This window comes from Adiantum capillus-veneris, chromosome 7 (genome assembly GCF_014529385.1).
Source record: "Adiantum capillus-veneris isolate H3 chromosome 7, ASM1452938v2, whole genome shotgun sequence".
In the NCBI taxonomy this organism is placed as follows: domain Eukaryota; kingdom Viridiplantae; phylum Streptophyta; class Polypodiopsida; order Polypodiales; family Pteridaceae; genus Adiantum; species Adiantum capillus-veneris.
In genome coordinates this window covers 39,970,953-39,985,579 of record NC_140937.1, presented here as the reverse complement: position 1 = coordinate 39,985,579, position 14,627 = coordinate 39,970,953, and positions in this window count along the sequence as shown.

The window sequence follows — 14,627 nt, the reverse complement described above, 5'->3', positions numbered from 1 at the left end:
TATTGTAGCACCTATTGTCATTGAGACACTAGAGCAAGGGATGTAACTAGCATAATACACTTGCTTTTGGTATCATTTTGCTAACATATAAAGATCTATTGTGCTATAACTAAAGACATACTTTGATCTTTTTGCTTTAAATACACATAAATTCTTAATTGTCTACTTAAGAAAGCCTTGAAATATGAGGGATTTTTTAATCTTCTTTGTTTAATTTTTTTGCAAATTTTATATACTTCTTGTTGTTTTTAAGTATATATTTTGGATTTGGCATGCTTGATAGCAAGAATTTATGGTTCTTTTGGCGATGTTTGCAGCTTCTTCTTTGTAAAGCCTTCTCCTTCTAGTGATGCTCATGTTTTTAAGAAGCAAAGAAGAGGTCAACAATCTAATCTTGCTAATCAATCTTCACCTTCTCTAATTGGTTTAGGTCGTAGAAGTTCACTCACTCCCTCACGTAGTAAACTTGCTCCCATCAGTCCTCATTTTCAAGCACTTAGGATGCGTGTGTCAATCACTGGAGAAGATTCTAGAATACAACTGCTTCCACCTCCTTTCGCTTTTGAAAGTGGTGCTCCTCAGTGACATTTGTTAGCTGCTCATCAATTTCTAGAACAAGCTCAAGGTATTGGCGAGACTTTGCCGATGGTGCCTTTACAGAGAGTCATTGTTCCCCCTAGAGATATGCTTGCTACCTCTCATAAACAAAAAAAAGCATCAACTCATGATGTTCAAATCCTTTGGGAGCATGCACAACACAAGAAGAGTGAAAGTCATGCTTGGTCAATTCGAGTAGGTGTTTTTGGGCACAATCAAACAATTATTTAACCTCTTATTTCTTTATGTCGTTGATGATAAAGGTCTCAACAATGAGGAAAGCATTTTCAAAGTGGTAGGTTATCTTGTTGATGTCAGAGAAAATACCTCGCACAATATCTTACATTGTCTTTTAGAAGGGAAAGAAAAACAAATTGTGACTGAAAAAAAGAAGAAATATGCTTTTAAACTTGCTTCATGATTTTCTTCTCAATAGAAGAAATGCATCTATTATTTTTTTAAATAGTTTTCTAGAGATCAAAGAGAAGAGACTATGTATGAATCCTTTTTAAGTCTGAATTCATGGCATGAAAGGGACAACTATTAGGCCAATAATGTTTGAAAATAGCATTGAAATGATTGAAGATATAATCAAAAGTGTCTAGCAAGCCAGATCGGCCTCCAACATGTCTAAACTAAGCTCTTTTTTGGGATATGTTAATTTCTATAGCAGATTTGTTTATACGTATGCAGCAAAAGCATTACCTTTATATGAACAAACCTAGAAAGGTGTATGTTTGGTCTCTCGAATATGAAGCAGCCTTCTAGCCACTAAAATCACCTATCGACACAAAATCAATACTTCACCAATACCCAACTATAAAGTAATTTTTCATGTACATGTTGATGCATCTTGAATAGCAATGGGTACCATATTATCACTACCTGAAGGCAAACGAGACTATCTGGTATATTTTGCAAGCAGAAGATTCAACAAGGCAGAGCAAGGGTACTCTACCGCAAAGAGAGAAGCCTTGGGAATGGTGTTCAGTGCAACCAAGTTCACGCATTATTTGCTAGGAAAATTATCACATTTTCATGTGGATATTTTATTTTTATGTGGATCATCAGGCCTTGTTATATTTGATCAACAAAGTAGTCATCCAGAAAAGGCTAATCAAATGCATGATGTTTCTACTAGAGTTTAAGCTCAATATATTTCTAAGCCTAGGAAAATAATCTATGGGGCTGATTTTCTTTTTAAAAGCATTGAAGGAGTCTCATCATCATCATTGAGGGATGAACCAATGTATGTTAAATTATTTTAGACAACAATAACTGAAAAACCAGATCTTGAATGCATGAGATTTATGATTTCTTGTGACAAGGGAGTCTACCAAAAAACTGTTCTCTGGCCAATAAAAAGGCCCTCATATTCAAAAGTATGAAATTCAAAATAACTAGAGGATGTCTCTTTAGATTGGGAATAGATGGGGTGTTAAGAAGATGTGTACCAATTCAAGCCAGAATGCATATCATCTGTGAAGCTCATACTAGGAATTTTGGAGGACATTTCTCCACTATAATCACTCATAAAAAAATCTTAGAGGCTGGAATATGGTGGAAAAGCATGATGACAAATTTACAAAATTTTTGTAAAACATGTGAAATTTGCCAGAGAATGGGCATACCCAATGTAGTAGATTTGACAACTTTAACTACCATTTAGCCTTTAAATGTATTCATGAAGTGCTTGAAACCTCAATTTTTTTGTTATGGAGTAGCTTGAACACAGTAACAATGACTTCAAGGGTGAGTTGTAACCCATAGTTGTTGATGGTGACAGTGGCTATTTTTGCATCAAATGTGTGTACCACCTATTGGATGATAGATATCTCTATAGGTACTTTAGAAACCTCCATTAGCTTAATCATGCCCCATCTTGTCAGTAAAGATTTCTCCTCATCTTTGAATACATATTTACCAATGGGCTGAAAATATATGATAAAATTTTCTTCCTCTATGATAGGCTTCACAACCTTGGAACATTTTCCCTTAACTATAGAATGAGTTTGGTGTGTACCTTGATCAAAAGATTATGAGTGGCTTGAACTACTTGGGGCTGGAAGCAAGGTGACCAAAGATGCAGGCTCCTGTGTGGTTGTTAAAGCAGGTAGTAGATCTTAAGTAGATGATGCAATGTGGAAATATTGTGTGGTTGTAGAGGCCCAACCTATGTGTTTGAGAAAGTACCCAGCATGTTGTTGGTGTTGAGATGTCGAGCTCTACACCTTGAGCTGGCATCCACTACGGGTCTTGGCCGCTTACGGCATTTACTCACTGGCGCGTTAGGTGACCGACACGGAGGATCTCTGCCAGTGATTCTACAGCTGGACTACACTTATAGTGCCAGCCTAGTACGCTTCTAGCGAGTTCACACTTAGTGACCGCATGTACATATGTGCTACTTTTCAGCTTTAGCACTTAGTCATTTTGTACTCTCTTTTCTGTGAAGAAGAAGAAGAAGCTTTCCATCTCTGTGTGCTTTGTGCTTGTCTTGTGTAGCTCTCTTGCATCCTCATTCTTTACATGGTATCAGAGCCTAGTGCAGGCAAGAGAGGCTAAGAGAGCAAGAGCATCACAATCCCTTCGTTCGCAATCCACGACCAGATTAGGGGTTTTTCGCACAAGTTTCTGAACAGGTCTCCAAAGTGCAGTATACAGAGATTTACTGTACAAGTACAGTGGTTGTGAAACGCTTGATTGTGGACACTCGTTGAGTGTAGAAAGCGTTACAGGAACCACGATAGCAGGTTCAGCAGATTTGCAGGTTTTTGCAGATTGCAGCTATTTTGTCTTAGTGCTTCAAGATGTCTGACGGTTTCAGTCAGATTGTTACTGAGAAGCTTGAGAAAAATAACTACCCTGCATGGAAGTTCAGAATAACAAATTTCCTAAAAGGAAAAGGTTATTGGAACTATGTAGAAGGAGACAATGAAAAGGAACCAGAGATTCTCGAGGCAAATGCTACAGCAGAACAAAGGAAAGCTTTGAGGGACTAGCAACAAGGCCAGAGCAAAGTGATGTATTGGTTGTCTATGAGCATCACAGATGGCATGATGGGCTATCTACAGGATGCTGAAACCCCCGCCATTGCATGGAGAAACTTAGGCAGAGTGTTCGAGGTGAACACCAAGGCCAGGAAGCTTCAACTAAAGTCGGAGCTAAATCAGGTTAAGAGGAACAACCTCTCAATCAATGATTATGCCTTGAAGATCAAGAGTATCATTGAGGCTCTTGGATCTATTAAAGTCTCAGTGGAAGACGATGACATTGTCCGTGCATGCTTGGATGGTCTAGAGTATGTACATTTTAGGTCTTCCATGAATACAAGAGACGACATGCCCGTGTTCCAAGATTTGATTTCTATGCTTATTCTTGAGGAGAAGAACCTTGACACATCTTCTTCTCATGGCAGAAATAATTCTGAACAGGCCTTCTATTCTAACTCCAACAGAGGTAGAGGTAGAGGTTGTGGTCGAGGCCTAAGGGGTTGCAGGGGCCAATTTCTGGAAGGTCAATCAAATCAAAACAATACAGGTGGCAGGGGAAACCAGTCTCAAGGCAGGGGGAGTCAAAGAGGTCGTGGTGCAGGATCAAGCAGGCAGCAACATACTCCAGATAGTAGAGAATGTTGGACTTGTGGTGAAAGAGGTCACATGTCACGTGACTGTCCAAAGGGAAAAGCAAGTAGAAAGAGAGAACAGTGCAACTATGCATCTACTAGCAGAGATGCAGATGACAGCAAAAACGAGCGCATGTTTGTTATGCAACATGTAATGAATACAATGACTGCAGAGAATTCCACCCAAGATGATGTTTGGTATGTGGATTCAGGTGCCTCTAATCACATGACGTCTCGTGGAGAGTGGTTTAGAGATATGCGCAAACCAGATGTGTCAGGCTATGTGCAGACAGGAGATGACACAGCTCACCCCATTGCTCATGTAGGGGACATACCTCTAAATACGAAGAGTGGGAAATCAAAGTACTTAGCAGATGTACTTCATGTCCCAAACATTACAAAGAATCTTGTTTCTGTTGGACAAATGGTTGAGCAGGGTTTGCAGGTTCGCTTCAATCCAAATGGCTGTTATGTAGAAGATTTCCAGAATGGCTGTAAGCTGATCACAGAGGGCAAATGTGTGGGCAGAATGTTTACGCTGAATGTAGACATGCCTGAGGTAAAAGCTGCATTATTTGCACAGGGCACAGGTGTTGTGGCTGATGTTGACATTTGGCACAAACGCATTGGCCATGTCAATGAGCAGAGATTGCGCAGCATGCAATCAAAACAGATTGTAAAAGGTTTGCCCAAATTCAAGGTGGATGGTATGCATAAAGTGTGTGCAGCATGCCAGTTTGGAAAACAGTCAAAGGGCTCATTTCCACATGAGCGCAATGTATGTAAAAGGCCACTTGAGGTGGTGCACACAGATGTTTGGGGTCCAACCGATACTGCAAGTATACATGGTTGCAGGTATTATGTCTCTTTCATTGATGACCATACAAGGAAAGTATGGGTCTACTTCATGCGTAACAAAAGTGAAGTGTTTGGTCACTTTCAAGACTTCAAAGTCATGATTGAGAAGGAGACAGATATGCAAATCAAGACATTGAGGTCAGATGGAGGGGGAGAGTACTTCTCCAATGATTTTTCAGATTTTCTGCGAATGCATGGTATACACAGGCAATTTACATGCAGATATACTCCACAGCAGAATGGGGTCGCAGAAAGGAAAAACAGGCACATTGCAAAGGTTGCACGTGCATTGATGAATGAGAAGAACATGCCTCATCATTTCTGGGCTGAAGCTGTAAATACAGCTGTGTACATTATGAACAGGACACCTATAGCTGCGGTGCATGATGTAACACCTGAGGAAAAGTTTACAGGTACAAAGCCTGATTTGGCACACTTGAAAGTGTTTGGCTGCATAGCTTATGTGCATGTACCAGATGAGTTGCGTAGGAAATTGGATCCTAAAGCAGAGAAATGTATTCTTGTGGGATATTCCCTTGAACAAAAGGGGTACAAGTGCTACAATCCTACTACACGAGAATTACGAGTGAGCAGAGATGTAGTCTTTGATGAGATGAGCAGCTGGTACAGTAATGCACATGGCACTATTGGGGCTAATGTAAAAGATGATGTGGTTGTACAAAATGTGAGGCCACAGTCACAGGTTTTGAGTGGACCACAAGAGTCCTCTTCTCGTGCCTCTGTTGAGAAACCATGGAATGGTAGACTACGTACGCAGGTTACTCCACCAACAGGTACAGGGAATGTATCACGAAAAGGAAAGGAAAAGGTTGATGAACCTCCCTTTATGGTTGATGCATCATCAGGTTTTTCACATGTAGACATGGATTCAGATGGTTCTGAACAAAGTCTTGATGAGGAATTTGGAATTCCGGCTGTCAGGACACCTGGTGTAAGGAAAGTACAAGAAGATGCTAGAGGGCAAAGGAGTGACCCAGGACCGCGCAGATCTAATAGAGTCAGAAATCCAGTTCAGAAATTGACTTATGATGGGTATCTAGCGCATCACCAAGCCTACATGGCTAAGGTGATACAGGATGTGGAGCCCACATGTTTTGAGGATGCAGTTGGAAATGTGCATTGGGATGATGCAATGAATGAAGAGATGGCTGCATTGGAAGCAAATGACACATAGGAGTTGGTGCCATTGCCAAGTGGCAAGAAAGCTATTGGCTGTAAATGGGTGTATAAAACCAAGCATAAGGCTGATGGTAACATTGAGCGTCACAAGGCAAGGCTGGTCGCAAAGGGTTATGCACAGGCGTATGGCATAGACTATGAGGAGACCTTTGCTCCAGTGGCAAAGATGACGACAGTGAGAGCTGTCATAGCACTGGCTGCATCTAGAGGATGGATTATGCATCAAATGGATGTAAAGAATGCCTTCTTGAATGGTGAGTTGCAAGAGGAAGTGTATATGGATCAGCCACCTGGTTATGTCGATCCAGGTTACCCAGATTATGTATGCAGACTTCTCAAAGCTTTGTATGGTTTGAAGCAGGGCTCTAGAGCATGGTATGACAGGATTGCCAAGTATCTTGTCAGTATTGGTTTTAGGAGAGCTCATGCTGATCATTCACTCTATGTACGTGAGAGTGATGTGGGGATTGTGGTCATTACCATATATGTAGATGACCTTATTATTGTTGGTGACAATGCTATGGAGATTGACCATGTGAAGGGTCTTCTCAAACAGGAGTTTGAAATGAAAGATTTAGGCGAGTTGCGCTACTTTCTTGGCATTGAGGTGATCAGGACTCCAGAGGGTCTATGGCTATCACAGAGACAGTATGCTTTGGACATGTTGTCAAAGTATGGTATGGCTGATTGTAAGCCAATTTCTATTCCCTTGGATGTGAATGCAAAGCTGAGTGCAGAGAAGGGTGATGTTGTTGAGGATGTCAACATGTACAGGAAGATTGTGGGTAGTCTAATCTACTTGACTATCACAAGGCCAGAGTTGAGCTACACAGTAGGCTTGGAGAGTCAGTTCATGCAGCTTCCGAGGAAGCCACATTTGGATGGAGTACGACGCACACTTAGGTATGTGCAAGGTACTCTTGACTACGCATTGTTCTATGCAGCAGATGCACCATTAGCATTGTATGGGTATACAGATGCAGATTGGGCAGATAGCTTGGCTACGCACATTACTTGAGGACTTGGGAGTGCAGGTGGACCAGCAGATTTTCATCCATTGTGACAACCTCAGCAGCATGCAATTGGCTAGGAACCCAGTGTTCCATGCCAGGACCAAACACATAGAGGTCCATTACCACTACGTTCGAGAGCGAGTGTTGGTGGGTGACATCGACTTGGTCTACGTCAGCACAGAGGAGCAGATAGTGGATATCTTTACCAAGGCCCTCAGAGCTGAGAAGCTTCGACGGTTCCGGACTATGCTTGGACTCTGCGACATGCAGAGCTCGAGGGGGAGTGTTGAGATGTCGAGCTCTACACCTTGAGCTGGCATCCACTACGGGTCTTGGCCGCTTACGGCATTTACTCACTGGCGCGTTAGGTGACCGACACGGAGGATCTCTGCCAGTGATTCTACAGCTGGACTACACTTATAGTGCCAGCCTAGTACGCTTCTAGCGAGTTCACACTTAGTGACCGCATGTACATATGTGCTACTTTTCAGCTTTAGCACTTAGTCATTTTGTACTCTCTTTTCTGTGAAGAAGAAGAAGAAGCTTTCCATCTCTGTGTGCTTTGTGCTTGTCTTGTGTAGCTCTCTTGCATCCTCATTCTTTACAGTTGGCATGGGCAAAGGATGAAGCCTACTCAATTGATTTGAGTATTGTTTTGTATAAGAGTGTGGTAGCACAAAACGGCACTAACAAAACATCAAATTTTGTTCAAAGTTTGTTATGTTCTAGTAGCTTGCATACTAGAAAACATTTGAACTCGATCACACTAAGGTTGCAATGCTATCACTGAAAAGCAAAGAGGATCAAAAGGGAACACACCTCGATTGACCAAAAAGATGTATGGAAACCGATCAAAGGAAAAGGGAAGAGAACATTAGATAAGCATGAAGCTACCTCATAAATTGCAAGCTTTACAAAAAAAAAGCCTCAAGGAAAATTTGACACTTTGGTTGACTTTCACCATCTACCTTATGATGCTCCACTAGTGCAATTTAACAGTGACAAAATTATCTTAATTTAGTGATTTTAATGTAGTAGCCTAGTTAATTGAGGCTCAAGCCCATAGGAAATTTGGTTAACTTACCTACTTGAAGAAACAGCTAGTACAGGAGATCAACACTAAGCTCAGTGGAAACAAGAAGCTCAACAACGACAAGGCCTGCTTAATGAAGAATAAGAAGCAAGAGACCAATACAGGAAGAGAATTAAGGAGCTACAATAAGAATCCCAAAATTTAGAGACTGTGAACTCGAGACTAGTAGCACATAACAAAAGTCTAGCAAAGGAGCTCTAACAAAAAAGAAAAGAATATGAGTTACTTCTGAGCTAGAAACAAGCCAATATAGAAGGCTTAAGGGCTACAAAGAATGTGTTGAAATAGGGCATCATTTATAAACATATCTATCAATCATTGGTGGATATCACTAATTCGGAAGCAATCTGGCCTTGAACCCGAAGGATTTACAATAGCTATTTGCTAACAAGAAGGACAATTTGGATGTTGCTGCTTCAGAAAGCACTATTGCACTTGCCAATCAACTGATCATTGAGCACCTCCAAGAAGGGCAAGACACTGAAAATTTGCTAGATAAAGAAGAAGATAAAGATGATGAGTAAGAAGAGGATCAAGATAATAAAGATGATGAAGATGACATGGAGGATGCCATTATTGAACAAGACCCAGATTCATCACACAAGAAGGACGGCAATGATGATGATGATAATGATGACCTTGATCAAAGAAGAGGACTTGATAATACTAAGGAAACTCTAGCTCAACCCAAGGAGTAGCAACAACAAGCTTCAAACAACCAAGCAAATTAACTTGATCACATTGAGAAGCAACAAAACAATCAGAATGAGAACTAGTTAGAGTTCGCACGGATGGATAAGGGTGAAGTTGTTCAAATTGAGAAAGACTTAGATACCTAGTCTAGCCTTTTAATTTTAGATCAATTTTCAAGTTTGAATGCTCAATTGAGGAAGGAAAATAAGCTCTAGATTCAGGCTTATCTGAACAATGATGATTCTTATGTCGATCTAGAGAGATTTGACATGCTATGTGTGGGAGACAAAAGGATGGTAGCACATTGGAAAGCTCACAACTTTCATGATAAAGAAGAATGCCAGCTACCTCCTCATCCAAATGCTATATCCTGAGCAGAGTCCCACACTATGCACTGCCCAAGGCATATATGGATGTTAGTCCCCAGGTCAAAAAGCTGACCACAATGAACATGCAAAGCTTGAGAATGCAGTCGAAATTCTTATTGGGAAATCAACTCGCTTACAAGTGTATGCAGGTAGTGAGGAATCAAATGAAGTCAACCCTTTAGCAAATGCATATTGCTAGAAGAATTCTTGATCACATAGTAACTACCTTGTTGGAGAATAAAGCCTCAAGCAATAAAGAGAAGATCACCAGGATCACACTGAAGGAGCTCTCTAAAAAGACTATTCATTTGGTCCAAATCATAAGAAAGATGATGATGGTAGAGAATGATAGCCAGCTCGTGCAATTCAGAAGGCTGAAGTCAAGAAGGCACCTAACAAGGGGAAGGGCAAAAGGAAAAGATGATGCCTTTTTCACTCATGAGTTTTTTGAAATTTTGGATATGACAAAATTTAAAGAAAGGGGAGGAGGAATGTAGATGATGGGAGTAATCTCTTCGTTAATCTCAATGATGTCTCTTGATAGCACTCTTCTCAAGGAGGAGATCCATACTCCTGGGAGCAGGACTTGTCCCATATCGAGGTGTTGCAGCAATTTTATACTACATGTGGGTGGAACAATCAGAGCCCCGGAGGTGACACATATAAATAGAGCCCACTAATGTCATTTTGAAGACTATTGTTGACCATTAGTGCTTTGTAAGATTTTGAATATGAATCAATTTGTAGTTAGATATTATCATCGTTGTAATTTGAATCATGTTCAGAGTTGTATTAAAATGTTTATTTAGTAGCTGAATCTATGCTTTATATGATTCCATATAATATGATCATTTGATAGTTGAGGCTCTAAACCACTATCAATTCTTACCAATTCACCTAGTATTCAGATCTCCTATTCAAGAACTTTGAGTCTATCTCTAGAAGAGTTGTTAAGCTCCAACTTTTTCCATTGGACAAGAAACCAAGTTAGAAAATTGTAAGTAAATAAGAAACTAAGCTAGGAAATTGTAAGCTTACCATGACTAGTTCTTGCCTAGTTTGGCATGTGTTTTGCTACAAAAAATTTCTTTTCTAATTACACTCTTCAAAGTGATCATTGAGGACAATGATTTAGGTTAACAAGGTGAGAAGCTTAGACATTAAGTAAAACCTGTCGTATTTACAAGATTTCAAGCATTGAAAAGTCCATGAATTTATGATCCAAAAATTGCTAGGGTCTTTAGACCAAACATAGGTTCTAAAGTTGGACAAGGTGCAAGTGTGTTAGTAGGTTGGATGGGTAGGCATATCAAGTGTGACTACAACACCTAGAAACAGAGGCACCAAGATTAGCCATGGATTGCAGCAAGTAGTCAAGAATCCGGCCTAGGCTTGGGGTGCTCATAGAAGGAAAAGAAGCAAACATGGGACATGAATGAAAAGGGGTAATGGAGGATGCTCTAGTGGAGCCTCAAGGGCAAGGTCTCACATGACTATTCTAGAAGGGAAAAGTCTCACGAATTGGTTAGAAGGGCAAGCGCTTTTCCTATAATAAGCTAAGGTTGGGTGGAGATTTGAACACACTATGCTCATTTTTCACGTTCTCTCTCCCATTTTTTCTATGAGCGAATGGAGTTTGTGAGTTCTCCATATTTGTGAGACAAGTGCTTCTCACACTAAGACATTCAAAGAAGTTTGGGCATTTCTCAAGGTTACCTTTGGTGGTGATATTAACAACTCCAAGCTATTTCTTAAAATGTAGCTTTATAGTTTTACTTATCAACTTGTTGAAAATATTAAAAAACATTTTGATGTACTGATTCTGCTTTTTAAATAATTGGCTACTCTGAAGTGTTCTGTAGATGATGACAACAAGAAGGTTGCACTGCTTAAAAATCATTCAAAAGAAGATAGATTTATCTAGACCATCACTACTCTCAAGGTTAAGAGAGAAATGAAGTATATAGAGATGATCACCATTGTCTGAAAGTTGAGCAAAGGGCGTCTGACACTTTCAAGCAAGAGTTACCTCAAAGTCTCTCTAAAGGAAGGATGCAAAAAGAAGTGTACTTTTTTGCAAAGTGATTGGTCACATTGTTGATCAAATCAACGATGTTCCCAATTATCTTAAACATGCAAGCAAAGCTTAGGTTTAGTGTCACTAGTATCATGGAATTTTCATGTGAATTTTTGACTTTTATCTATGATTTTTTCAATTCATGCATGGCTTGTGGCTATATTCCCTTTTGGAATGTTCTTGTAGGGTGATTAAAGAGCACATTCTCTCAGTTTGAAACACCATGCTAGACTCTGGGGATGGTGTTACAATGAGAGTGTTTAAAAAACAAGGATGAAATATTCTATTTTTACATTCCCTAATGATTGCATTATTGGAGACATGCCCAAAACAAAGATATAATGCAAAGGCATCCAAGAACAAAGCATGGCACAACATGTGATGCAGTTTTTTTCACTTGTACCTCACAACAAGATTTCTTTTAATGTAAACCAAAAGCTGCCAATATGTTGTGGCACAAGGCCACGACATAAGATTTTTGCAAAATGTTTGGCTTGCAATCACATTGATGATACATGGCCACATTTTATGCTCAACATAATAGATAATGAATTGTTGATTCAAGATATAATGGTGGGCTAGAGCATGGGAAAGAAGATTAGCATGGAGATTAAGGAAAATATAATTTGCTTTTGTATACTTCACAAGTCAATGTTGGAGAAATGGAGAAATGGAAGGAATAAACAACCACCAATGTACTACCTAATGAAAGAAGGCAAGATCTAAACGTTCATGAGGTAGTACATTGGTGGTTGTTTATTCCTTCCAAAAGAAAGCTATGTAGCTTCTCTTTTCCACTTTTCATTCTCACATTAGTCAAGCCATTTCTCCAACGCTGACTTGTGAAGTATACAAAAGCACTTTATCGTTTCCTTAATCTCCATGATAATCTTCTTGCTAGCAAAAGGGAATACAACTTACAAGTGAAAAACAAGGAGTGGAAATTTTATAAATATTCAATCCTAAGGTAAAACCCTATTTACTTTTCCTTGGTAAGGTCTTAGGTGATTTTTCCCTGAAGATGGTTGTGCATTGTTTAATGTATTCCAAGACATACTTGCTACTTTCTCCCAAGAATGACAATGTAGGGTGGATAGGGTTGACACAACATGACACATGTTTGATCAAGGAGTCATGGCTAATCACAACCTACTAATTGATGATGCTCATTAGATGTAGAGCCAAGTGGTAACATAGATTTTGGATTTAAAACACTACGAGAATTGATCAAGGTGAATTATAAAGGATTTGATAGGGAGATATTTGAACATGATGTGTATTGGTCCAAGGTGAACATGGAAGGGGATGGTGCAATGGTGGGTAGACGAGAGTCAGTTTTTTTGAAGGTAGACTTGAACAAAAAATGGAATGAGCTATAAGGCATGTTCATCCCTTTCAAGCACTACATGTGGGTATGGACACCGCTTGAAGTACACATGGCCCAGTTGCAGGTAGTCTTAAAAATTGTTATGAGTAGCTTGATTAACTTTGAGATAGCTCAACAAAAGGAACCAATTTTTTTGAGGGAAGATATGCAAACAACTGAGGCGGTGCCAATTGTTTACTTCAGCACAAAGTAATCGTCCTTCAAAGATAAATTCCAAAGGGGGCTTGTACCCCAACATATGAAACATTGATAAAAGTTGAATTCTTAAAGGTGGTTCAAAGCATCTGATGGGTAGGGACAATTGTTGTGGCAATTGAAAGGCATGAAGTGCACTTCAAAATAAGGTAATAGAGATCACGATCTTGATTAGAACTACACCATGGGTTTAATAAGATCGAGTGAAAATTTATATGCTTAAGCGAGCTCCTTTATTTCTCAATGGTGATTTTTATCATGTTTAACATAGGTTCTATGAGACTAACATGTGAAACTTTGCATTTTCTCCATCCTTGGTCAAAGATGGGATAACCTAAATGTATAAATTGAGAAAAATGTGATAATCTTCTTAATTGTAGAGCCCTTCAAGATTCATTCATATAAGTCAGTTAAGCAACATCACCCACACCTTCAATTGGGACATTTGGTATGCCCAAACGACAAGGCCATATCATTGCTTCACCTTCTTGGGCTAACTAATCTCCAAAGTCATTTTTTAATTTGTTTTAATGACTTTGAATCATTCTCATTGAATATCTTTGCGATAAGTGCCACATTTTGATGAGGGATATTGGAAAGGTAAATATATAAAAATGGAATCTCTCTCTTTTTTTCTTGGCAATGCTCACACATTGTGAGCTATTTAAATTACACAAACAAAAAGACATTCATACAACCCATGCACCCACAGTGACATGGGCCCCCAACCTCGCCACATACAGATCATCATAACATCGTCCCAAGGGCTTTTACAGAGAGCCCTCAAATTGAGGTACAAGTAGAAACACATAAGCCATACATAAGCAAACTATAATAATGCTAAAACTAAACATGTTAAGAGAAGTAGACCTAGGTTGCCACCACAGAAGAAGGCCTGTGATCTCCCTTGATTTGCAAAATAAGATATGCACTTTAAGTGTACACACACTCTTTCTATCTTTTTACAAAACAAGGGGAAGCTAGTTGAGAGGAGTAAATAATTTCTGTTAAGAGAGAAAAAACTAGGCAGGCCTTGTGATTCAATCACTTGTTTATTTTATTTTGTACTATGATGCTCTAAGAAATGTGCATACATACTGGCTCCTTGTCATTTCTATCAGATGAATCTCGCAAGATTCTCTTTCGCTCATGGGAGTCTCCCTTATAAAAGGGGAGAGATCAATCGTAAGGATCAAACAAAGGTCAACACATGCTTTAAATTCCAGAAATGCTGGCCTAAGCCATCCATGATGGGAATGGGATCATGCTAGCTAGGGTGGATGAAAGAGAAACATCGTGCACACAAGTGAGTCTTTTGTTGGCTAGATTATCACTCAAGAGAATTAGGTTCCAAGATCAATTAACTTGGAATCAGTTTTTGCTAAGCCAACACAAGCTCACCATAAACAAGGGAGATGTAATGCAAAATAGACGATTTATTCATTCATGAAATGAGCTTTAAGTAGCTCTACAACCTTGCACCACTGCATGTGGGATAAATCCACTTTTCCTCTCCTTGAC